The sequence below is a fragment of the Moschus berezovskii genome, chromosome 10, assembly GCF_049115385.1.
Source record: "Moschus berezovskii isolate FMDL1 chromosome 10, NW_MosBer_1.0, whole genome shotgun sequence".
In the NCBI taxonomy this organism is placed as follows: Eukaryota; Metazoa; Chordata; class Mammalia; order Artiodactyla; family Moschidae; genus Moschus; species Moschus berezovskii.
Window position 1 is genome coordinate 78,765,369 of NC_142469.1, and position 27,988 is coordinate 78,793,356.

General features: G+C 40.0%; 1 protein-coding gene across 12 annotated transcripts in view; it reads left to right on the forward strand.

The window, feature by feature from the left end:
• EYA4 (EYA transcriptional coactivator and phosphatase 4) overlaps nt 1–27,988 on the forward strand; it is a 383,860-nt gene that overhangs the window by 277,656 nt on the left and 78,216 nt on the right. The gene's annotated exons all lie outside the window — the stretch shown is intronic.

The window sequence follows — 27,988 nt, forward strand, 5'->3', positions numbered from 1 at the left end:
ACAAGCCGGATCCACTCTGTTGGATCCAGAGCCTGTCTGCATGTACCCATTGGTGACTGGAAGTAGAAGGGTCCACCCTGCAGTGTGGCAAACTACTAGAGCTTACGTTGGTGATGGCGTGTGCCAGAGGAATCCAACAAGCAGCTCTCTCAACTCTGAGCCTCAATTTAGTGCAAACTGGCCACCTCATGTGAAGAGCTGACTCACTGGAAAAGACTCTGATGCTGGGAGGAGGAGAAGGGGACGACAGAGAATGAGATGGTTGGATGGCATCACCGACTCAATGGACATGAGTTTGAGTGAACTCCGGGAGTTGGTGATGGACAGGGAGGCCTGGCGTGCTGTGATTCATGGGGTCGCAGAGAGTCGGACATGACTGAGCGACTGAACTGAACTGAGCAGACCCCACAGTCATTCAAAAAGTCACTGCACCCTTTGTACAGAAGTTACTATTGCATAGCCTTTTATCCTTTTCTTCTCATTGCTGTTGCTGCAGCCTGCCCTCTAAGTTAAATTTCTCTGCAGAAAGGAGATGGAAACATGTGCGTATGCGCGTGCACACACACACACACACGCGCACGCGCAAATCCTTCCCTTCTTTCTCCCGTTTTCCTCATTCTCAGGCAGTCCGTCCTCTCCAGGGAAGATGAGGCTAGATGCAGCCATACAAGAGGCAGGTCAGAGTGAGCCATCTGCTTCCTCCCCGCGCCCCCCCCCCCGCCTCCCAAAGACGTGCTCAGCAGCTCCTCCTCCACATGCTGACTGTAATTGCTCCTGGAGTCAGGTTCCAATATACATGTCATTCAGATTGCCTTGGCTCTTCTACTTAAGAATTCTTGTAAGAATCCAGGAAGAGCTGCTCAAACTGCTAGCCATGAATCCAGACATGCCAAGGAGTCTCAATTAATCAAGTAACATCTCATTTGGGATAAGGCTTAATACGCTGAGCTTGTGGCAAGCCACAATGTTTGGAATGTGTTCCACATGCCTGAGATTTGGTTATAATAGGTTTAGTTTAGCAGGGGTTCTCAGGAGTAGCCCAGATAGTATTCATCTTAATGTTTTTGTGTTTTGGAGATATTTCCATGGGTATCCCTGAAGTTCTACTTCACTTTGAGGTGACCCTGAGAGTCACTGAATTGGAACATCCAGAGTTTTCTGAAACTGGGCATCATGAAATGAGGATTGAAACCATGTTTATCTATTATTTTGCTTAAAGCTAAATTTGCCCAAGATTAGCTCAGCTTTGGAAGATGTTTTCCTTGAAGAACATCCCCATCATCAAAAGCCAAGCTGTTTATGGGATCAGCTTAACCAGGACATTTTCCTCATGTTCATAAATTCATAGATGGGTGTGAATTCGGCAGTGAAACCTAATCAGCCTTCATCACCTCTGTTACGACCTAATAGTTCACTATTTTCTATTATAAAGCGGTTTTAAAGGCATCATTAAAAGTCTTATAGACATCACAAAGTCTATAAGATTGTGTTTTTGTTTTTACACTATAATAGAAAATATGAAATAGTTTTAATACCAGTCTTTCTGGTTTGAAAGAGAATAAGACTATTTTTTAATTTTCACTCATTTATAAACATTTGTACCCACACTCTATGTGAGACCTTAACATCAATTCGTGGTCACTTTGGAACAAAAAAATGAACACTACAGACATTGCTTAAGATCCTTATGTACTGAGCTACCTACCCATCCCCTCTCTCCTTGAGAAAACACTATCTGAATTAGGAAATTATCATTACCATGAGGGTAATGCTGGGTATTGTTACCTCAGCCAGATATCCTTGAAGTGGTCATTCCTGACACGCCGTAAGGGCTTCAGGACCTGCCTGCATGGTTCCCTTAATACCATGGCCTCCCTACACCCGCCTTGCCCACTCATAAACTGTCCCCATACCAGTGGAGAGATGTGTCTTCCTCAGGTGGCACTTCTGATCCCTGAAAGTGAGTCACTCAGTCGTGTCCAAATCTTTGTGACCCCATGGACTATACACAGTCCATGGAATTCTCTAGGCAAGAATACTGGAGTGGGTAGTCTTTCCCTTTTCCAGGGGATCTTCCCAACCCAGGGATCAGACCCAGGTCTCCCACACTGCAGGTGGATTCTTTACCAGCTGAGCCCTGCTCAGCCTTTTTTGAGTGTTAAGGGAGGGCTTGTAGTTGGAAGGTTGGGATAGGGAAGAGAAAAGGAACAGTTACATGACAAAGTGTCTCCAGGAGTGGTCATATACTGGAGGGTTTACACTGAGGGTGTCAGAGAGGAAAAGGAGGAGGGACATGGGCAGGAGAACGGGATTTGAGAGAAATCTAGGAAGATGAACTAAGCTGTGGAATATTTACATAAAATACACCAAAAAAGTATTCCAGCATTTTTAAATGCACCAGTAGCTAAAATAATGGAAAACTGAAAAATTGTTCTGCAACCATCAATGCTATAAACACGTTTTCAAATTTATTAGATCTTGCTATATTTCTCTCCAAATGTGCTGTTCCAATTTACATATCCACCAGAAGTATCAGACTTACCTCCTTTACCACACTCTACCCAACATTAGACCTTATCAGATTTTGTCGTATTTTCCAGTCTGATGAAACTAATACAGTATTCCCTTGTTGTTTAAAGTTGCAGTTCTCTGATTAGTAGAAGAGTAATTCAGGGCCTGGCCAATAGGCTTTTTATAATTTTTACAATTTTTGAAATGAATTTTATTTATTACAGGTTAATATAGTTTTACAGCATCACATTTAAAATTTAAGAAAACAACATAAGAAAATTAAAATTAACTTCTTTTGTGAGAGTGACTGTCCACTTTTGAGGTATACAGAAAACCTTCCTCAGAGGTATTTATTTATTTTTATTTAAATATAGCTGATTTATAAGTTGTCCTAATTTTAAGTGTACAGCAGAGTAATTTAGCTATATGTAATATGTATGTGTGTGTGTATATATGTGTGTGTGTGTATAATATGTATGTGTGTGTATATGTGAGTGTGTGTGTGTAGTTCCTTTTGCTATACAATAGTTCCCTGTTTGTTATCTATTTTATATATAGTAGTGTGTATATTTTAATCTCAAAGCACCAATTTATCCCTTCCCTATCTTTTTCCTATGGTAACCATAAGATTGTTCTCTATGTTTGTGAGTCAATCTCTATTTTGTAAATAGGTCATTTGTATCATTTTTTAGATTCTGCATATAAACAATATCAAATGATATGTTATTCTCTATCTGACTTCACTTTGTATGAGAATCTCTAGGTCCATCCTTGTTGCTGCAAGTGGCATTATTTTATTCTTTTTTCTGACTGAATAATATTCCATTGTGTGTGTGTGTGTGTGTGTATATCTCTATTTTATCCATTCATCTGTCAACGAACATTTAGGTTGCTTCCATATCTCAGCTATTGTAAATATTGCAAATAGTGCTGCTATGAACATTGAGGTACATGTATCTTTTCAAATTATGGTTCTCTCTGGATATATGCCCAGGAAGGGGATTGTCGGATCATATGGTAACTCTATTTTTAGTTTTTTTAAGGAACCTCCATACTCCTCAGAATTATTTAAGCTAAATGTATAAAATAAAACTATGTACTTAGCATAAAATTGAACATATATATTTAGTAAAGAAAGTCTTAAAAGAGATATGCAAATGAAAGACTCCTTCATATAACTACTGAATATGTTAATATAGCTGCATGGCTACAGACATACTGTTAAAAAGTTAATAAAAGAAGAAAGTAAATAAAACATAATAAAAAGAGAATTGGTAAAAAAATTAACCCATAATTCACATATAAAGATACTATTTTTATTGAAAAACAACTTTATTGAGGTATATTTAACATGTATATTTTACGTGTTCAATTTGATAATTTGACATGTATATGCCAAGGAAGTCATCACCACAATTATCCATCAATTTATCCATCACCCAAAAGTTTGCACCTGCCTCTTAATAATCTTTCCTATCTCCCTTCCACTTCCCCCACCCTCATTTTCTGACAACCTCAGATCTCATTTCTATTTATTTTCACTTTCTTCCACGCTGTGAGCATCTCTCAAGGTGTCATTCCTTTCTGTTGCTGTATTCTGTTGGTTAGCAGTACCACCATTTGGCCATTCACTTCTTGATGGACATTTGTGTTGTTTCCAGTTATTGAATTGATTGACCTTTTTTAAAGAATATATATATATATATATATATATATTGTCTCATAAGCAAAACATTAAACATGAAATCATACCTGTTATTAATCAAAGCCTGGAGCAGTACCTGTTATGTATAGGTGTTCAGTAATTATGTGATGAGAGAATTAGATGTCTGTTAGCAAATCTGAAAGCTAATGAGGAAAACAAAGCAGGCAAACCTAAGTAAAAGAGTGTGGGGCGGTTGAACTGAACTAAACTCAGATATATTTCCTTTACCCCGAGGTCAGGAGGTCCTGCACTGCTTACTTGCTAATCTTTTCCTTCAAAGCAACATATCAACTCACTTTCATGGAAAACAGTCTCTCCACTCTGTTCCTCTTTTGTTCCGTCCTCCTCTCAACCAGTGAGTTCAAAGCCTGAATGAGCTCGGAAATTTCCCTCTCTTCATGTCTACTTAGTTTCCAAGTTCTGATAACCCAGCGTCTGGCGTGACCATCATTGCATTGCCCCTGTCTTGCTTGAGTTCAGTGTCTTCCCACGCCTCTGCTTTAGCAGGTCAACAGGGTCTAATCTTGCTTCCCCTCAGCCCACTGCTCCAGTTTTCCCCTCTCTAATTCAGACCCTATGTGCTCATCACGTATTTTTTTTAAATATTTTCCAAAATGTAATTTTAGAATTACTGCACTGCTCCTCCCTGCTAGCAGGGTACAGCTCAGTCCTCCTTGTAGACGCGAAGGACTCTGTGCTCTGTGTGCTGCTGCTGTTGCTGCTAAGTCACTTCAGTCGTGTCCGACTCTGTGTGACCCCATAGACGGAAGCCCACCAGGGTCCCCCGTCCCTGGGATTCTCCAAGCAAGAACACTGGAGTGGGTTGCCATTTCCTTCTCCAATGTGTGAAAGTGAAAGTGAAGTCGCTCAGTCGTGTCCAACCCTTAGTGACCCCACAGACTGCAGCCTACCAGTCTCCTCCATCCATGGGATTTCCTAGGCAAGAGTACTGGAGTGGCTTGCCATTGCCTTCTCCAGTGCTCTGTGTGACCCGCTGCCTAATCTCTAGGATGCAGAGCTAGTTTACTACTTGCAAGTATCGAAGCACACCAGATCATTTCCTATGCCCATGCCTTTGAATAAACCTGTCTCCCCAGCTTCTGAATTCCCTCAGCAACTCTGACCAGGGAAATCACTCAGAACTCTGTCTTGAAGCCTTCCTTTATCTCTGCACACACATGCATGTTCATTTACACAAAACCCAGCAAAGTTAACCCTTCTCTCCTCTGCTGCTAGTATCCATAACACTGCCCTTACACTGTGCTGTGGTTCCATCTTTCTTCCGGGACTTTAACCACAGTCACAGTGTGAAGTCCTTTAAATTTTTCTTTTGAGTCTAGCAACAGGTAGAAAGGCAGGGACCCCACATGTTCTCAGTAAATACGTTGGTTGTTCAAGAAATACAAATAACTCAGATTGTGGTACTCAGTACATATGAATAAATGAATGTCTGACTTAAATGTCTGATCATCAAGCTGCAATTTTCCAGCCCAAAATGTTTAATGCCTTTCACTTGTTTTCAGTCCTGTCATCACCACCTTAAGTCAAAAACCATTTAACTTCCTGAACTATTGAATCAGCATCCAAAAACCATTTAACTTTCTGAACTGTTGCATCAGCTTCCAAACAAGCCTGTGTCAATAACTTCTCCCTCTTTTCTAAACCAAACTAAGTTAGGCTAAACTCGTACAATGACTGCTTTATTTACAGTACCCCGCCCCTACCAGATTCCACTGCCCGGCTTTCAAAAGCTCTAGCTGTACTGGTAATCCAACTTTTTTCTCTTCTCCAACACATATTCTCCATTTTAGCTGTCCATTCTTCTCACTTCTCCATGCCACACTGTGTTCATTTGAGCGGTTTTCCGGGGTCCCAGTCTGTCCTCTCACCAGAATACCCTGTCTTCTCACCTTCATGTGCCTCAATTCTACTAATCATTTGTCTTGTTAGAGTTGTAGCTGTGTGGCTGAGCCACATCTCCTATGGAAACCTTTGGTGTTTCTGATCTATAGCACCCAGAATCTTAATTGTATCATAGTCAGTCTGATAATAGATGAAGTAACCCATTGCAGCCTTTGAAATTGAATGATGGTTACAGTATAAGGGTATGTATATTCTTCTCCCCTACCCCACTCTAGAATTTAAGCTCCACAAAAGCAGAGAATTTTATTTGTTCATAAAGGAAAATCAAGGGCACCTGGGCATCCAAATACGTGTCAAATAGCAAAGGTATGAAATTGTCTACTACCTGGTGGGGATTCAAATAATCATTTCTTTAGAAGAAGAACTTGAAAGGAAATATGAACAAGTTTGATCTCTGAATTTTAGAGAATGTGATACATTGGAGGTAATTTCTTAAGTGGAATCACAAGAGCAGCAAATCACCATATTTATTTTTTTAAAATGTAGCATGTAAATTATGAATTGTAGAGCAGCTTCTGAAAAGTAATGATTTCTGTACCTGACAGTGTTAATCAGTCAATCATATGTCTGCTGGAATTATTGTACATTAATGTAAGATGAAAGATCAAGATGAATGATCAAGATCATTCTAGTACAGGTCTAGATAGATAGAAGATAAAAAATGATGTGAGAATATTCCACCTCAGAGAAAACAGATGCAGGTTCTTGGATTCAGAATAGCATGATGATACTTTTATTTCACCATGGCTAAGGTCATCTGCCAGCTCTTCCCTAATTTTATGCAATTGTTAAAAGGAAGAAAATCAAAGCTCATTCTTTCAAAGCGCTTAACCCAGAATCTGATGTGTAGTACATATTTGTTAAATATTTGAACTTAAACCACTGGAGAACCTTTTGTGTTTTGCTTTGTTTTTTTTTTCTTCCTGAGGGGTTGGGGAGGGTAAGGAATTTAAGAAGGGAAGTGACATGGTTATAGTTGTATTTGAGAAAAATAATTGATTATTGTATTGAGGGGGATTAAAAGGAAAGATAGAAATATCAGGAAGCTGTCTGTTCATTCATCAAGGTATGGTCAGAGCTCCTACTACTTGGAATGCACTTAAGAGTGAATGAACTGCTAAGTATTGACAAGGATGAAAAGGAGTGAATATTTTGAAATCTATTTAGACAGAAGCACTGAAAATATTTGGTGAACTTGGTGAAGACTGAGAGCTTGAGGATATTGCCTACGGTTGTGATTTGAGTGATCAATTTAATAGTACAGTAAGAGATAAGAACATGAATAAGTGTGAAAGGGAAGATGATGAGTTTAGCTGTGAACACAGAACATTAGAAGAGTCTGAAAGAGATCCTGATGGAGATGACTGGTATAGTATTGTAGATAAGATTTGGTATTTAGAAGAGATTAGAAGGCTGCGATTTTAGAGGGAGCGATTTTGAATTAATTAATGAAAAATAGTGGTTGAAAATATAAGTCTGTATGGAAATTCCCTGGAAGAGTGTTTACCTGAGTAACATGAAATGAGAGCTGAGACTGCAAGATCACAGACATCGAAAGGTTAACAATAATGACCCACAAAGCAGTCTGAACATTAATGGCCAGATGTGACGTGAAGAAACCAGGAAAGAGTAGTTATATCAGTTAAGATGGTTTCAAGTGCAGTGTAGAATCTGACTCACCAAGCTTTAAACAATAAGGTAATTTATTGGTTCACATAACTGGAATTCCAGAGGTTGACTGGCATTAGACTGGCTGATCCAGGTGCTCAATAGCTTCATTAAGAAATCACTTTACTTTGTCTCCTTTTGCTCTGCCTTCCACAGTTTCGAATTTGTCCTAAGACTTTTTCTCCCCTGGGGATAGAATGACGGGAGGCCAGGGTTGGAGTAGGGTAGAAATCAACACTCTAGTCTCCCTCATTCATATCCAGCTGAAGACACAGTTTGAATCTGGAAACTCTCCTAGAAGTGTGAAGAGAAACTTACCCACAAGTCTCCAGCAAAGTATTCCTTAGGTCCCATTGGCACAGATATGATTACCTTACAGTTCCTAATACAGTCATTAACTGGGAAGATTAGACTGCCGTCTCCTGGAACCGAGAGTAGTCTTAGCTTTCCCTGATACGCTGCTGACCTTTGTTCGTAGAAAATGAATACCTGAACAAAATCAAGATTCTTTTCGGTAAAAGGAAATGAATAGAAAGTGGTGAACCCATAACCAGGCAACAGAACCACTGCAGAAGTATTATTTAACTTATATGCAGAGTACATCATGAGGAACGCTGGGCTGGAAGAAGCACAAGCTGGAATCAAGATTGCTGGGAGAAATATCAATAACCTCAGATATGCAGATGACACCACCCTTATGGCAGAAAGTGAAGAGGAACTCAAAGGCCTCTTGATGAAAGTGAAAGAGGAGAGTGAAAAGGTTGGCTTGAAGCTCAACATTCAGAAAACGAAGATCATGGCATCTGGTCCCATCACTTCTTGGGAAATAGATGGGGAAACAGTGGAAACAGTGTCAGACTTTATTTTTTTGGGCTCCAAAATCACTACGGATGCTGATTGCAGCCATGAAATTAAAAGACGCTTACTCCTTTGAAGGAAAGTTATGACCAGCCTAGATAGCATATTAAAAAGCAGAGACATTACTTTGCAAACCAAGGTCCGTCTAGTCAAGGCTATGGTTTTTCCCGTGGTCATGTATGGATGTGAGAGTTGGATTGTGAAGAAAGCTGATCGCCGAAGAATTGATGCTTTTGAACTGTGGTGCTGGAGAAGACTCTTGAGAGTCCCTTGTACTGCAAGGAGATCCAACCAGTCCATTCTAGAGGAGATCAATCCTGGGTGTTCATCGGAAGGACTGATGCTAAAACTGAAACTCCAATACTTTGGCCACCTCATGCGACGAGTTGACTCACTGGAAAAGACTCTGATGCTGGGAGCGATTGGGGGTAGGAGGAGACTGGGACGACAGAGAATGAGGTGGCTGGATGGCATCACCGACTCGATGGACATGAGTTTGAGTGAACTCCTGGAGTTGGTGATGGACAGGGAGGCTTGGCGTGCTGTGGTTCATGGGGTCGCTAAGAGTCGGACACGACTGAGCGACTGAACTTAACAGGAAGAATTTTTGAGGAGAAGTCATTACCAGTGTGAAATGCCAAAGAGAGGCCAAACTAAGAGTTCAAGAAAAAAGACAAAAGCCCATTAGGTTAGGAATTACAAGGAAGTGAGTCTGAATAGACTCTGGAAACTGACTGGCAAGAAGATGACTGTGAAGTGAGAAGGAAAATATGAAACATTGACTCTAGTTTGAAAATTCTGGGTTTTGAAAGAAAGACTAATGATTATATAGCAGCTAGATGGGAAAATAGTCAGAGGAGTGGTGTTTTGCAGCCATCAATTAATGTTTCAGAGTCAAGTCCACGGATTCTGATTCGACTTTGTTGAAGGCTAGTCCAATGACCAGTTGTATGAACTTAGTCAACTTGTCAAGCTCTCTTGAGTTCTCATCATTTTAAAGGGACAAAAAGGTACCTGTGGTACTTTGTATTTGTTTTTAACCTCACAAAGTTGTTAAATTTCAAAAATATTAAGAAAAAAATATGTAATTTTTATTTTAGGTGACTGTGTATATGTGTGTTTAGGAGAGATTTTAAATGCTGTAGCTCATTGAGGCTTCAAAAAATACTTGTTTGGGGACAGAAAATAGAACAGTTTTTCTTTTAACCTCATTGTTTGGTGCTGTGGTCTGAATATTTGTGTCTCCTCAAAATTCATATGTTAAAATTGTAGCCCTTAAAGAGATGGGCCTTTAAGAAGAGCTTAGATCATAAGGATGGCACCCTCATGGATGGAATTAGTTCCCTTGTAAGAGACTCCAGAGAGTTCCTTTGCCCCTTTCACCACGTGAGGACACAGTGGTAAAGCACAAAACATGAACCAGGAAGTGGCCTAACCAGGGAAATCAACCCTACTGGCTCCTTGATCTTGAACTTCCTAGCATCCAGCCTAAGTCAATACATTCCTGTAGTTTATAGACTAGCCATTTTGTGGTATTTTGTTATAGAAGCCTGAATATACTAAGATACTTGATCTTAAGCTAAAATTTGGATTTTTTAAAGAATATAAGAAAATGTTTCAGTTCAGTTTAATTTCAGGTAAAATTGTTACTTAAAACATAGAAAGCACAGTACTTGACACATGCTAAGTGTGGAAAGTGTTAGTCGCTCAGTCACGTCCAACTCTTTGCAACCCCATGGACTGTAGCCTGCCAGGCTCCAATATCCATAGGATTTTCCAGGCAAGAGTACTGGAACAGGCTGTCATTTCCTACTCCAGGGATCAAACCCAGTTCTCCTACATTGAAGGAGGATTCTTTACCTGAGCTATCAGGGAAGCCCTCATTAAATAATTATTCATTTACTCTAGTCTTCAAATTTAAAGATGAAAAATACTAACGATTCTGTCAATCAGATTGTAAAATTCTTTGTATTTGAACTGTATTTTTTTATTATCAGAGAGTTGATTCTAAAAAACAATAGAACTGTGCCACAGAAAATTAGTGATATTGAGGCGTGTGACCAAGCCTAGGTAACTAAGAGTAACAAGGTCTGTCCATTGAAATTACTAGAAAACCTATTCGTACATTCAACAACTATTAATTGAACACTTATGTGCCAGGCACAGTTCTAGGTCCTAGAGCTACAGCCCTCTTCTCTCATGAGCATACATTCTAGAGGGAGAGACAATTAAACAATACGTTAATATATACTGTGTCAGGAGAGATAGTTGCCTTGAAGTAGAGTAAAGCAGTATTGTACATGGCATAATGATAGTATACATTGGATAAATTATATATATAGTATAAATTGGTAATCACTGGGTGGGGTTGTTGCTGAGGAGGACAGAAAATGGGTCTCTGAAATAAGAGATATCTGAACAGAGGAACAAAACAAGGAGGATGGCTGGGGGAACTGAGCTCAAGGGAAAGGGAACATCAGAGGGAGAGACCCTATTGGGAGCTTGTTGGGTATGTTTGAAGATGGGCAGGTCAGGGCTGGGGAAAAGGGGGTGCCATGGACTGGAGGAGCTCTACAAGTGAGGGAATCACTTGGGAACGAAGGTCAGAGAAATGGGGCATCAGTGTATCAGGTAAGGAAGTGACTTGAAAGACCAGGTGAGGAATTAGAGAATTTCTCCAGGAGGCATGGGAAGGCATTAGAGGGTTCTGAGCAGAAGTCGAACTTGGTTTGAGTTGATTATTGCAAACCTCTACCCTAATTACTATGGGGAGAAGAGGATGTCCTACGCCAAGTGTGAAACTGAGAAATAAAAACAAGCACAGCTTTCTTTTTTCCTTTTAAATTCAGAATAAAAATTAAGCTACCTATCTAGGAAGTTTGTCTAAGTAATGGAAAGGACAAAAAAAAAATCTACTCTAAAAAATAGACAGTATTTGGTTTGTGGTTATTAGGATAGTAACTATTCATACAGAACTATTCCAACAGACACTAGTAAACCATTTGATGTGCAATCGTACATATTTGGTAAACCTTGCTTTGTAACTGGTAGAATAAGAACACTCTCCCCCTTTAACACCAACAAACTACAACAGATTATTGAATTTAGTGTCCTAAAAGGTCAATGACATTGTGCCATTTTATTGTAAAGAAAATGACATAGTAGGTATTTTTGGCAAACTTTTAGGAACTGTTCAATGTTTTAAATTCAGAACATTGTATGTTCCCCTTAAATGTTCATGGTTGGAATACATTTAACTTTATGCAATATTGAAAAACCTTTTTGGCAATGAGACTCATGGGACAGTGATCTCAAAGCTCCTCTCACCTATATTTTATAGGCTACACAACAGCTGACTTCAGAATTTAGGGGTAGTCATCTCTATTTTCCAGGCAGAAGTTATGGAGTGATTTTGGTTTGGAAAACAAGAAAAAGGAAAGGTTACACGTAAGCCTAACAAAATCCTATTCAATGTGCCGGATGTTTTTTGCTGACTGTAGAGCATTATTCCACACCCCCAGCTTTTGCAAACCACACATCATTTCCCCAAGGACCTTAACAGATGAAGCATTGAATTCTCTGCAGTCAGTGTTACCTCCCACCTGGGAAAAAGACAGCCCTGTAATTGAATCCCAGCATATGCATTGTCATCCCTCCTGCCTGCCCCTCTGGTACTACAACAAATTAAAAGATCTCAAAGGCTCAGCCTGCCTTCCAGCTGCCAGCCCCCAGTAGACATGAGGGAGCCAGAAGGGACCAGGTGGAGCAGTTTTGAGTTGCACTAGACACCCAGCACAAGGAGGTTGGCTGTAACTTCCCAATGAATATTTATACCAACCCCATTTCTCATCTTGCTCTTTGGCATGGATGAGAGTGCTGAGCTCCTGCTGATTTCAAGGGCCCTACATTGTGTTTGGACCTGCTCCGTGAAGTATTACATCAGATGAGCAATGGGTCCCAGGTTCCTATCACTAAGATGGCTGGTTGACTTTTTTTTTAAATGGAGACTATCATGTTATGGGGTCAGAGGACTGGGGCAGTGGGGGAGTTCCCTGGCATCTTCTGGCTGTTCATATGCTATGAATCACCCGTAGCCTCAACCACTGCTTTCTATAGAGCAGAAGTTGAGTTGATTGTATTAAGACCACACAGCCCCCTGGATGGTATATGGGCATATTACTGCATTTTCTTTATCGTTTTCTTAGAGGTTTTATTTTTGTATGCTAAGGTCAGGCACTTATCACAGGGCTCCCTCCTCACATTGCACATTCTGATCCCCTGTGGCAGGTGCTAACTTCCTTGCTTTCAAAGTGAATGGGTTGAGTAGCCTCATAAAGATACAGAATGTCTTGGCATAGAAAGGGAGAGAGTGCAGAATGCCTGTCTGTGGAAGGCTTGCAGTGTTATTTCCAGAGGCCTGTAAACCTGAGAAGAGATTTGGAAAACCATCTACACACACAACCATTAACTTTTTCTAGGTAGTAGATCATAGACTTAGATTCCTGTTCCTGATTCCCTTATTATTATCTAATAAAGCACATGCCTTATATGCATTTTAGCATCAGATTTCTTAACTCACTTTTCTTTGTTTCCTTGTATGACGCAATAAACTTTAAACCAGTGATTAAAATGAACTTATTTACAAAACAGAAACATAGAAAACATACTTATGGTTACCAAAGGGGAAAGGCTGGGGAAGAGATAAATGGGATAAATAAGGAATTTGATGTTAGCATATACACACTACTATATATAAAATAGAAGTGATGAGGACCTACTGTGTAGCACAGGAAACTATACTCAATATTTTGTAATAACCTGAAAAAGAATATACGTATGTCTGAACATATACACCTTTGCTGTACACCTGAACCTAACAAAGCACTGTAAATCAGCTATACTCCAATAAAAATTAAAAAGTAAAATAATGTTCTAAATCAATCTCAAAAAATAAAATTACATTTTTAGATAATTAAATGTAAGTAATTAGAAAGCAGACTGTGACCATGAGAATCCAGCTTAAGTTCTCCAAGCAAAAGCTGTACCAGAATACCCTGACAGCAATATCAGAAAAGAGGAACAGAAGCCTGTTTTATACTTAATACATATGGGATTCAACAATATGTGTCTTAAAGACTCTAAATATGTGCTAAGTCACTTCAGTTGTGTCCAATTCTGTTCAACCCTATGGACTGCAAGTCATCAGGCTCCTCTGTCCATGGGATTCTCCAGGCAAGAATACTGGAGTGGGTTGCCATGTCCTTCTCTGAGGAATCTTCCTGACCCAGGGATCAAACCCGCCTCTATTATGTCTCCTGCATTAGCAGGCAGGTCCTTTAGCAGTAGTGCCACCTGGGAAGCTTGAAAAATAGTACTGCTACTAGCGCAATAGCTATTTCCTGGTGATGTATCTCTAGAAATATAACTCTAGTGCCTTCTTTAAGAACTGTCCTTGACATTGGCCTATTCAACATGTTTATTGTGATTTGGCAATGGATGCATGCTAAGAAAGTGTATAGGTGTCATGGCACAGGAAAGAGTGCTTTGAACAGCAAAATTGGAATCTAACAGGACAAAATAAAATAATGGACTCAGTCAAGCAAGCTAGCATTTAAGAAGAACACGTGAAAAGCTCTTCACTTAGGTTCCAAGTGCCAGCTGCATGTGTTGTGGCTGAGAGAAAAGAGGGCTGTAAAGCATCGTGTGGGATAAATCCTAGGGGTTTTGTTGGCTGTGTTTCAGTGTATGTTCATACCATTAAGTGTCTGATAGCAAAGTTAGTGTACTCTTCAGGCTACATTGATAGGTCCAGAGTGATTGTTGCAATATTCCTGCTGTATTTTGTACATATAAAGGTTCTGAGTTGGGACATTCCTCTCTGATATTTGAAGGGCAGTAATGAGAGAGACTTCCCTGGTGACTCAGACGATAAAGCGTCTGCCTGCAATGCAGGAGACCTGGGTTCAGTCCCTGGGTCAGGAAGATTCCCTGGATAAGGAAATGGCAACCCACTCCAGTACTCTTGCCTGGAAAATCCCATCGACAGAGGAGCCTGGTAGGCTACAATCCATGGGGTCGCAAAGAGTCAGACACGAATGAGTGACTTCACTTTCTTTTCTTTCTTCTAATGGGAAAGAAAGTTTAGACTCGCCCCATGTTAATGGGTTAAATTTCTTCCAGGACCAAAGTTGCCTGAAAACCACGTATGGAAAACTTTCTGATAATAAGAGTGAGCTGAAAATGAAATGGGTTGCTTCTTAAGAAGATGATTTTCTTGATACTACAGGTTTTCAAACAGGTTTTAAAATCCAGCATTTATTGACAGTGTTGTAGAAGTAACTGTAGTGATAGCTAACCTTCATGACTCCATAGCCTTCACAGTCGAGGCTATGGTGTTTCCTGTGGTCATGTATGGATGTGAGAGTGGGACTATAAACAAAGCTGAGCACCGAAGAATTGATGCTTTTGAACTGTGGTGCTGGAGAAGACTCTTGAGAGTCCCTTGGACTGCAAGGGGATCCAACCAGTCCATCCTAAAGGAGATCAGTCCTGGGTGTTCATTGGAAGGACTGATGCTAAAGCTGAAACTGCAATACTTTGGCCACCTGATGCAAAGAACTGACTCATTGGAAAAGACCCTGATGCTGGGAAAGATTGAGGGCAGGAGGAGAAGGGGACGACAGAGGATGAGGTGGTTGGATGGCAGCAACTCAATGGACATGAGTTTGAGTAAACTGCAGGAGTTGGTGATGGACAGGGAAGCATGGCGTGCTGCAGTCCATGGAGTCGCAAAGAGTCAGACATGACTGAGTGACTGAACTGAACAGAACTGAATTGAACCTTCATAAAGGTACACTGTATGCCAAATTCTATGTACTTTTCATGTATGATCTTATTTAAGTCACTCAGTCACCCTCCAGGGTATAATTACCTCCATTTTTTAACAGAAAGTCCACTGACTGGTAAATGATAGAGATGGAGTTTAAAACTCAAGTTTCAGCCTATGGGGGCTTCCCCAGTGGCTCAGCGGATAAAGAATCCTCCTGCAATGAAGGAGAAACAGAAGGCGTGGGTTGGGGAAATCCCCTGGATGGCAACCCACTCCAATATTGTTGCCTGGGAAATCCCATGGACAGAGGAGACTGGCAGGGTACAGTCCATGGGATGCAAAGAATCAGACACAACTGAGCACAGGCACATTCAGTTGGCCGTGCAGGCCCCTTAACGCCACACTCACAGCCTTGTGCATAAAATGATGGTATGTTTGCATTCAAGGACATTGGCTGTCCCTGGAGACTGAAATGCCATCATTTTTACAAAGAGCTATCTTTATTTTGTGTATTATTCTAATCAGTTACTCTTTTAAAGTCAATATTCTAGCATTGGAAAGCCCTCATTTATTCATTTAGTAAAATGTTTGATTTTTATGGTAGAATTTCTTTTTTCCTTAGAAAAAGAGTCTATATATTTCTTGGTATAATTAATGATATTAGATGTTTTGATTGTGGACTTATGGCTTTATTCTTTTGCTTGCTAGAGGGAAATAATTTCCTGCTTCACTAACCATGGTTTGTAACCGATCTAGCAGAAACTTGCTGCTGCTGCTAAGTCGCTTCAGTCACGTCCAACTCTGTGCAACCCCATAGATGGCAGCCCACGAGGCTCCCCGGTCCCTGGGATTCTCCAGGCAAGAACACTGGAGTGGGTTGCCATTTCCTTCTCCAGTGCATGAAAGTGAAAAGTGAAAGTTAAGATGCTCAGTCATATCCAACTCTTAGCGACCCCATGGACTGCAGCCTACCAGGCTCCTCCACCCATGGGATTTTCCAGGCAAGAGTACTGAAGTGGGTTGCCATTGCCTTCTCTGAGCAGAAACCTGAGTCCTGTACTATTCAAATAATGGTTGGATAATTCACTGGGCTTGTTTTTCCTTTGTTTTAAGAGTAAAGAAGGAGGGTTCTGAAAACCTAAATTTAGAGAAATACTTTAGAGGTACATTTTATAAATATTTGCTCACATTTCATGGATGGGGGAGACCATGTTTTATCTGAATAATCTGTCAGAGTCATAGTGAAGAAAGGGCCAGAGCTACAGGACTCAAGTAAGGAAGAGCTGTACGGAAGCCCTGGAAAGGAAGGACTGTAAAAGTGTCCAGAGAACAGTGTGTCCATGGCTTTCTTTGCTGTTACTCCACGGCCTGAGGTCACTCTGGCAGACAGGTCACTTGCACTGCAAGCATTCAGGCCTCAGGGACAGGCATGCGATCACTGGCAAATTGCAAGAACAGCTCCCATTATTCATGGCCCATTTCCCTGATCCTTGTTGATAGGAGTCTTCTTCCTTGCATATATCCTTTTCTCTTCAGCAGAGCCCATTTTTAATGATGTCTGCTGAAGTGGGCTAGTGAAGGCCTCCTTCTGGGATGGTCTGGCCATCCCATCAGTGACATAGACAGTGTGTAACAGAGAGCGTTCACATTTCCATCCTAACTGCCAGGAGAGAAACTGGCTCTGGGCTGCAGCTGGGACAAGGGTTTCTTGGCTTTTCTGAAATGCGTTGGTTTAAGATGGCCGGAAGTGCTTTTTTCCAGAGAGTGGGAATTGGTACCCAACAGTCACATGCCTATGACTTTCATCTGATCTAAGTTGACCAAATGGCCTTATCATATTGTTTTCTTGCACAGTGGTTTTCTGTATCCATACAGAGCACCTTCCTTCCCACCCTCTTGCACATGTATGCACACATGTGTATACACACACACACACACACACCCTTTACTCATTTGAGAGCTCTGACATTGCACATGCAGATATGATAACTTCCATACACATTGACATCACCCTGCTAATTCCCATCTCCCTTTACCCTTCTGCTTTCTCTCCCACTGGCCTGCAAGCTCTCAAAAGATACTTTTCGATTCCTAGATATGTTGCTAGAATTTGCTGGATGCTCAAGCAGTGCTTGCTAATCTAGAGTACACTTGACTCCAAGTAATTCAAATCATTTCATCTTATTTCATTATTCATCCTTAGCACTCACTTTGTATCCAGCACAATTCTAAGTGTAGAAGGAAAAGCAATGAATAGAAAACACCCCCTGCGCTAACCTACAATCTCATTAAAATAGAAGCTGATTTTGTTATTCCTATTTTTTCAATACCAAAATCAAATCGGCTACATTCTTTGTAGTGGAAGATGGAGAAGCTGTATACAGTCAGCATAAACAAGATCTGGAGCTGACTGTGACTCAGTCATCAGCTTCTCATAACAAAATCCAGGCTCAAACTAAAGAAAACTAGGAAAAACACTAAGCCAGTCATGTATGACTTAAATCAAATCCTGTATGACTTCGCAGTAGAGGTAACAAATAGATTCAATGGACTAGATCTAGTTAACAATGTGCCTGAAGAACTATGGACAGAGGTCCGTAATACTGTACCGTAAAACCATCCCAAATAATAGGAAAAGCAAGAAGGCAAAGTGTTTGTACGAGGAGGCTTTGCAAATAGCGGAAGAACAAAGAGAAGTGCAAAGCAAGGGAGGGAGGGAAAGATATATCCAATGAAATGCAGAGTTCCAAAGAATAGCTAGGAGAGACAAGAAGGCCTTCTTTAATGAGCCGTGCTTACTAATAGAAGAAAACAACAAAAGGGGAAAGACTAGGGATCTTTTCAGGAAAACTGGAAACATCAGGGAGCATTCTGCCCAAAGATGGGCACAATAAAGGATAAAATGGTAGAGGCCTAGTAGATACTGAAGAGATCAAGATGAGATGGAAAGAATACATGGAAGAACTGTAAAAAAGATCTTAATAAACCAGATTACTATGATCGTCTGGTTAGTCACCCAGAGCCAGATATTTTGGAGTGCAAAGTCAAGTGGGCCTTAAGAAGCACTGCTCCTAATAAAGCTAGAGGATGCAATGAAATTCCCCCAAAACTATTTAGATCCCTAAAGGATGATGCCATCAAGGTTTTGCATTCATTATGTCAACAAATCTGGAAGACCCAGCAGTGGCCACAGGAATGGAAAAGGTCAGTCCTCATCCCAATTCCCAAGAAGGATAGTGCCAAAAAATGTGCTAGCTATTGGACAATTACACTTATCTCCCATGCTAGGAAGGTCATGCTTAAAATCTTGTATGCTAGGCTTCAGCATTGTGTGAACCAAGAGCTTCTGGATGTCCAAGCTAGGTTTAGAAAAGGAAGAAGAACTAGAAATCAAATGGCCAACATTTGCTGGATTATAGAGAAAGCAAGGGAATTTCAGAAAAACATCTATCTCTGTTTCATTGACTATACTAGAGCCTTTGAATGTATGGATCATGACAAACTGTGGGAAGCTCTTAGAGAGATGGGAATACCAGACCATCTTATCTATCTCCTGAGAAACATGTATGGAGGTCAAGAAGCAACAGTAAGAATCCTGTATGGAACAATTGATTGGTTCAAGATTGAGAAAGGCGTATAACAGGGTTGTCTTCTGTCACCCTGTTTGTTTAACCTATATGCTGAGCACATCATGAGAAATGCCAGGCTGGATGAGTTATAAGCTACAATCAATATAGGTGGAAGAAACATCAGCCACCTCAGATATGCAGATGAGACAACTCTAATGAGAGAAAGTGGATAGGAACAAAAGAGCCTGTTGATGAGGGTGGAGGAGAAGAGTAAAAGAGCTGGCTTAAGACTAAATATTAAAAAAAAACTAAGATCATGGCATCCGGCCCCATTACTTCATGGCAAATAGAAGGGGAAAAGGTGGAAGTAGTGACAGAATTCCTCTTCTTGGGCTCCAGAATCACTGAGGATGGTGACTGCAGCCATGAGATGAGAAGGCAATTGCTTCTTGGCATGAAAGCAATGACAAACCTAGACAGTGTGTTGAAAAGCAGAGACATCACTCTACCAACAAAGATCTGCATAGTCAAGGCTATGGTCTTCCCATTGGTCACATATGGTTGTGAGAGCTGCACTGTAAAGACAGAATGCCAAGGAATTGATGCCTTTGATCTGTGGTGCTGGAGAAGACTCCTGAAAGTCCATTGGACAGCAAGGAGATCAAACCAGCCAATGCTAAGGGAGGGTCAACCCTGAATATTCACTGGAAGGACTGATGCTGAAGTTGAAACTCTGGTATTTTGGTTATATGATGCGAACAGATGACTCATTGGCAAAGTCCCTGATGCTGGGAAAGATAGAGGGCAGAAGGAGAAAAGGATATGAGAGAATCAGATGGCTGGACAGCATCACCGATGTAATGAACATGAACTTGGGCAAACTCTGGGAGATGGTGAGGGCTTTCTTGCTGGCTCCGCTGGTAAAGAATCCACCTGCAATCAGGAGACCTGGATTTGATCCCTGGGTTGGGAAAATTCCCTGGAAAAGGGCATGGCAACCCACTCCAGTATTCTCCATATGGAGAATCCCCATGGACAGCAGAGTCTGGTGGGCTACAGTTCATGGGGTCACAAAGAATCGGATACAGCTGGGCAACTGAACAACAATTTTTTCAGCTAGTGAAGTGTAAGTCATTCAGTCATGTCTGACTCTTTGTGACCCCATGGCCTGTACAGTCTATGGAATTTTCCTGGCCAGAATACTGGAGTGTGTAACCGTTTCCTTCTCCAGGGGATCTTCCAACCCAGGGATCTAACCCAGGTCTCCCGCATTGCAGGAAGATTCTTTACCATCTGAGCTACCAGGGAAGCCCCTTTTCAGCTAAGGAGAATGAAAAGGTTTGTTTAACATTTAAAATGGAAGTTATGAGAAAAGCAAATAATTGAATGCTTGTCCATAAATGCATTCTGATGGTCAGAATGAAAATTGGCTAGTTAAGTAGACCTTGAGAGCATAGGACACAGAACCCTGCATACATACTGTCCACTTTGTGCAAGAGAAAAACTGTCATGAGAGGGAATGCCTTTGAAAGTCTAGGATTCTTTTGCATTTCTTGCATTTCTTGAAGAATTGATGGAATCTCAGCCTGTAAACAAACAGGCTATGACTCACTACTAGGGTCTGTGCAGAAGGAATCATGGTTTCTGAGTTACAGTAAACTCTAAATGCACAAATATAAAGCATACTCTCCTTGGGTTTTGAAGATAATGTTTAAGCCTGCTAGAAACAAATTCCACCTATGCTACAGATAATGCAGACAAGAACCAAGAAGATAGCTTCATGTGATAGGCACGTCTTCTTTCTTTTTTAAAAAAAGAGTTTTTGTTTATTGCTTTTTTTTCCTATTGTCCAGAAAGATGTTAGTATTCACATGCATTATGACATGGGTAGAAAATGGTATCTTGGAAGGAAAAAGGGGGCACCTTTATACATACATACATACATTCTTTTAAAAATTCTTTTCCATTGTGGTTTACAACAGGATATTGAGTATAGTTCTCTGTACTTTTAAAAAAGGGATTACCTTTAAATATGGTAATGTAGTTTTGGCAGAGTGGATGCTTATATTGAGTTTAATAACTCTTGAAAACCATTCAAAATGTTTCATTGCAGAAATATGCATTCCTGATAGTGGTTTCACAATGTGAAAGAATTAAAGTCACTTTAAAAAAAAATGGGAAACATGCAATGTGACAGGAAGAACCTGGGCTCTGGCATCAAATAGACTTGAGTTCCAGTTTTACTGCCGCTACTTTCTATCTACAAGGTCTTGGGCATGCTGTATATCCCTCTTGATCCTCAATGTCTTTATCTATAAAATATGGAATATAATACGCACATCAGTGTGTTAATGCAAAGATTAACAGAGAGGGTATTTTTGAAGTACCAAACATAGGCTGTGTCTTACAGTATGTACTCAGTAAAAATAGCCTGTAATAAATTTTCTACAGTTGCACTCTAAGGTAAACTTTATATTTTATATATTACCTTCTAAACAAATTAGACTTAAAAAGAATATGAAGTTTAACATATAAGAGAAAGCACAGGAGTACTCTTATGGTGTCATTGATGGCAATAATGCATGCCTGTTCTCTAAAAGCTCTATTAATTGTAAGATATCTCAAACCCATGAAAATGAATTCAAGCAAAGGGGACTTACTGTAAAGATTCAGATAATTGCATTTTGGATTTCTAGAAACTGGAATGTAAGATACAAAGGCGATTTTTGCTTTGCTTTGTGACATATTCCTGCTCGTCTCTGTGATGTGGGCTTCATCCTTTCATTCCTGACTGATTTTCCTCACTTCCTCTTTCATGTCGTTTACATTGGCTGTGAGCCACCACGCTACCTTGCAGCTTCAGTAATACCACTGACCAGATGCTTTCCCTAGAACCCCTTCTTTGAATTCATCAAAACCCAGCTAACAAGTTCTGAGAAAATTTTCCAGACTCTCTAACTTCAGACTGATTTCTGTCTGTTCCACTCAGTTCAGTTCAGTTCAGTTCAGTCGCTCAGTCGTGTCCGACTCTCCGCGACCCCATGAATCACAGCACGCCAGGCCTCCCTGTCCATCACCAACTCCCGGAGTACACTCAAACTCATGTCCACAGAATCGGTGACGCCATCCAGCCATCTCATTCTCCATCGTCCCCTTCTCCTCCCGCCCCCAACCTTTCCCAGCATTAGAGTCTTTTCCAGTGAGTCAACTCGTCACATGAGGTGGCCAAAGTATTGCAGTTTCAGCTTTAGCATCAGTCCCTCCAATGAACATCCAGGATTGATCTCCTTTAGAATGGACTGGTTGGATCTCCTTGCAGTATAAGGGACTCTCAAGAGTCTTCTCCAGCACCACAGTTCAAAAGCATCGATTCTTCGGCGATCAGCCTTCTTCACAGTCCAACTCTCACATCCATACATGACCACAGGAAAAACCATTGCCTTGACTAGACGGACCTTGGTTGGCAAAGTAATGTCTCTGCTTTTTAATATACTATCAAGGTTGGTCATAACTTTCCTTCCAAGGAGCAAGCGTCTTTTAATTTCATGGCTGCAATCAGCATCTGCAGTGATTTTGGAGCCCAAAAAAACAAAGTCTGACACTGTTTCCACTGTTTTTCCATCTATTTCCCATGAAGTGATGGGACTAGATGCCATGATCTTTGTTTTCTGAATGTTGAGCTTCAAGCCAACCTTTTCACTCTGCTCTTTCACTTTCATCAAGAGGCTTTTGAGTTCCTCTTCGGCTCTTAATGTACTGTTGTTTTCTATGCATAGGAACTACTTTCTCATTTAGAAATAGGTTTTAATTTATATCATAAATTTCTTGAGGGTAGGACCATGGTTTCTCCACTCGGCAATCCTAACACCTGAGACAGTACTTTGCACATTATAAGCAATCATTCATTTGTTTGCTGGGAGGGGGCTTCAGGATGGGGGTCACATATATACCTATGGCCGATTGATGCTGAAAAATGGCAAAACCATCACAATATTGAAAAGTAATTATCCTCCAATTAAAATAAATAAATTAATTAAAAAAATTATGTTGGTTTCATTCAGAGAAAATAAAATCACAAGCATTAGTTGTTTACTGTAATTAAGCCCATTATCAGGAATGTGAGACCTATGATACTTTTGGGGGTTCCTACTACTCTTTTCTCCTCTGTGTCTTTTTTTATCTGGTTGCTATAAAGCTTTCCCTTTATCTTAAGAATTTGACTATAATGTACTGAAGGTTTGGTTTTCTTTTTCTCATTTGTTGTGTTACAAGGCTTTATGGGTGACTGTTTATTATCAAATTTGGCCATTATTTATTCTGAAATTATTCTGTTTCATTCCCTTCCTTGCTTTCTGATAATATCCCACAAGCTACTTATTTTTTGTTGTTATTCAGTTGCTAAGTTGTCTCGGACTCTTTGCGACCCCGAGGACTGCAGCACGCCAGGCTTCCTGTCTTTCCTTCACTGCCTGACAGAATTTGCTTAAATTCATATGTCCGTTGAGTCAGTGATGCCATCCAACCGTCTCATCCTCTGCTGCCCCTACTCCTTCTGCCCTCAAACTTTCCCTGCATCTGGTTCTTTTCCAGTGAGTTGGCTCTTTGCATCAGGTGGCCAAAGTATCGGGGCTTTTAGCATCAGTCCTTCCAATGAATATTCAGGACTGATTTCCTTTAGGGTTGACTGGTTTGATCTCCTTGCTGTTCAAGAGACCCTCAAGAGTCTTTTCAACACCACAGTTTGAAAGCATCAATTCTTTGGTGCTCAGCTTTCTTTATAGTTCAACTCTCACATCCGTACGTGACTACTGGAAAAACCATAGCTTTGACTAGATGGACCTTTGTTGGCAAAGTGATATCTCTGCTTTTTAATACACTATCTAGATTTGTCATAGCCTTTCTTCTAAGGAGCAAGTGTCTTTTAATTGCATGGCTGCAGTCATCATCTGTAGTGATTTCAGAACCCAAGAAAATAGAGTCAGCCACTGTTTCCACTTTTTCCCCATCTATTTGCCATGAAGTGATGGGACCTGATGCCATGATCTTAGTTTTTTGAATATTGAGTTTTTGAGCCAGCTTTTTCATTCTCCTTTTTTGCCTCATCAAGAGGCTTTTTAGTTTTTCTTCACTTTCTTTTTTTCCTCTCTGCTTCAGTTTGGATAATTTCTACTGGCTCAGTTTCAGATTTACTGATTTCTTTTGCAGTATCCTTATAAGTCCATCCAAAGACTATGTTTTAATTTAATATTTATTTATTTTCTATTTTATAATTTTCATTCTAGAACTTTCATTTGGGTATTTCTTGGTGTTTTCATATCTTTTCTATAAGCAATACATATATATAATGAATACAATATTATAGATATAATTCATAATTGTATGCATATACAAAATATACGGGCTTCCCAGGTGACTCAGCAGTAAAGAATCCGCCTGTGATGCAGAATCTGCGTGAAAGACAGGTTCATCATTAGTGAACCTGTGAGAAGTAGCTCAGTATTTCATCATTAAATATAACAAAAGATGTAGATTTTTCAAGAATGATCTTTATCATATGGAGGAAAATACTTCTTTTCCTAGTTTGCTGAGAGTTGTTTGAATGGATGATGAATATTGTGAAATGGTTTTTATACCCATTGAAAACATATTCTGTTAATATATTGAATTGCATTTTTTGATTTTCAGGTGTTAACTCAGCTTGAATTCTTAGGATTAAACACACCTGGTCATCATATATTATTCTTTTTAGTACTGGATTTTATTTGATAATATGTCAAATATGTCAAAACTATATTTTCATCTATGATCATGAGAAATATAGATCCATACATTTCTTTTCTTGGCATTGCTTTGGCAGATTTTGGATGAGAGTAATTCTGGTCACATACAATAGAGTAAAAAGTGTTACTCCTACTTTTTCCAAAAAATTTAAAAAATATTGTTGCTATTTTTCCTTAAATGTCTGCTAGTATTCACTAATGAAATCATTTGGCCCTGGAGACTTTTTCTTTTTTTTTTAAATTTTTATTGGAGGCTAATTATTTTACAATATTATATTGGTTGGTTTAGCCACACATTGACATGAGTCCGCCCCGGGTGTACCTGAGTTCCCCCTCCTGAACCCCCCCTCCCACCTCCGTCCTCCCCTTATCCTCCCTCTGGGTCATCCCCGTATAACAGCCCCGAGCATCCTGTAATATGCATCGACCCTGAACTGGCTTTTCGTTTCACATATGATAATAAATATGTTTCAGTGCCATTCTCCCAAACCATCCCACGCTCACCCTCTCCCACAGAGTCCCAAAGACTGTTCTATATATCTGTGTCTCTTTTGCTGTCTCGTATACAGGGTTATCATTTGCATCTTTCTAAATTCCATATATATGCGTTAGTATATTTATTGGTGTTTTTCTTTCTGGCTTACTTCACTCTGTATAATAGGCTCTAGTTTCATCCACCTCATTAGAACTGGTTCAAATGCATTCTTTTTAATGGCTGAGTAATACTCCCTTGTGTATATGTACCAGAGCTTTCTTATCCATTCATCTGCAGATGGACATCTAGGTTGCTTCCATGTCCTGGCTATTATAAAAGTGCTGCAATGAACATTGGAGTACACGTGTCTCTTTCAATTCTGGTTTCCTCAGTGTGTATGCCCAGGAGTGCGATTGCTGGATCATATGGCAGATCTATTTCCAGTTTTTTGAGGAATCTCCACACTTTTCTCCAGAGTGGCTGTACTAGTTTGCATTCCCACCAACAGTGTAAGAGGGTTCCCTTCTCTCCACACCCTCTCCAGCATTAATTGCATGTAGACTTTTGGATAGAAGCCATTCTGACTGGTGTGAAATGGTATCTCATTGTGGTTTTGATTTGCATTTCTCTGATTATGAGGGATGTTGAGCATTTTTTCATGTGTTTGTTAGCCATCTTTATGTCTTCCTTGGAGAAATGTCTGTTTAGTTCTTTGGCCCATTTTTTGATTGGGTCATTTATTTTTCTGGAATTGAGCTGCAGGAGCTGCTTGTATATTTTGGAGATTAATCCTTTATCAGTTGCTTCATTTGCTATTATTTTCTCCCATTATGAAGGCTGTCTTTTCACCTTGCTTATAGTTTCCTTTGCTGTGCAGAAGCTTTTGATTTTAATTAGGTCCCATTTGTTTATTTTTGCTTTTATTTCCAATATTCTGGGAGGTGGGTCTTGGAGGATCCTGCTGTGATTCATGTCAGCGAGTGTTTTGCCTACGTTCTCCTCTAGGAGTTTTATAGTTTCTGGTCTTACATTTAGCTCTCTAATCCATTTTGAGTTTATTTTGGTGTATGGTGTTAGGAAGTGTTGTAGTTTCATTCTTTTACAAGTGGCTGACCAGTTTTCCCAGCACCACTTGTTAAAGAGACTGTCTTTTCTCCATTTTATATTCTTGCCTCCTTTGTCAAAGATAAGGTGTCCACAGGTGCGTGGATTTATCTCTGGGCTTTCTATTTTGTTCCATTGATCTATATTTCTGTCTTTATGCCAGTACCATACTGTCTTGATGACTGTGGCTTTGTAGTAGAGCCTGAAGTTCGGCAGGTTAATTCCCCCAGTTCCATTCTTCTTCCTCAAGATTGCTTTGGCTATTCGAGGTTTTTTGAATTTCCATACAAATTGTGAGATTATTTGTTCTAGTTCTGTGAAAAATATCCTTGGTAGCTTGATAGGGATTGCATTGAATGTATAAATTACTTTGGGTAGTATACTCATTTTCACAATATTTATTCTTCCAATCCACGAACACGGTATATTTCTCCATCTATTAGTGTCCTCTTTGATTACTTTCACTAGTGTTTTATAGTTTTCTATGTACAAGTCTTTTGTTTCCTTAGGTAGATATATTCCTAAGTATTTAATTCTTTTCGTTGCAACAGTGAATGGAATAGTTTCCTTAATTTCTCTTTCTATTTTTTCATTATTAGTGTATAGGAATGCAAGTGATTTCTGTGTGTTGATTTTATATCCTGCAACTTTACTGTAGAGATTTTTTCAACTCTTTAAATTATGTATGGATGTGAGAGTTGGACTGTGAAGAAAGCTGATCGCCGAAGAATTGATGCTTTTGAACTGTGGTGCTGGAGAAGACTCTTGAGAGTCCCTTGGACTGCAAGGAGATCCAACCAGTCCATTCTAGAGGAGATCAATCCTGGGTGTTCATTGGAAGGACTGATGCTAAAGCTGAAACTCCAATACTTTGGCCACCTCATGAGACGAGTTGACTCACTGGAAAAGACTCTGATGCTGGGAAGGATTGGGGGCGGGAGGAGATGGGGACGGCAGAGGATGAGATGGCTGGATGGCATCACTGACTCGATGGACATGAGTTTGAGTGAATTCTGGGAGTTGGTGATGGACAGGGAGGCCTGGCATTTTGTGATTCACGGGGTCGCAAAGAGTCAGACACGACTGAGCGACTGAACTGAACTGAACTGAACTGAATTATGTATTCAATTTAATTGTAGTTGACTTTGGTATAGGACAACTTTTAAAAGTTGTTAGCAGTTTTTATAGTTTGTGTTCTTTTAAGAAAGTCTGATTTTATCTAAATTATTGAATTATTTGGGATAATGTTGTTTATAATATTTTCTTACCATTTTTAATATCTTTAGTATCTCTAATGATCAAACTCTGGATTTGTAAGTTGTCTATATTGTTCATAGATTTTGTTTCAGCAATTTTTGCTTTTTATTTTTTCCCTTTTTTTACTTACTTTGGGTTCAACTGCTTTTCTTTCAGTTTTCTTATGGTGGAAAGATTGTTCTTAGAATCAAATTTTAAATCCTTCTCCTTTTCTTATGTAACCATTAAAACCATTATATTTCTCACTAATGGAGAAGGAAATGGCATCCCACTCCAGTATTCTTGCCTTGAGAATCCCATGGCTCCTCT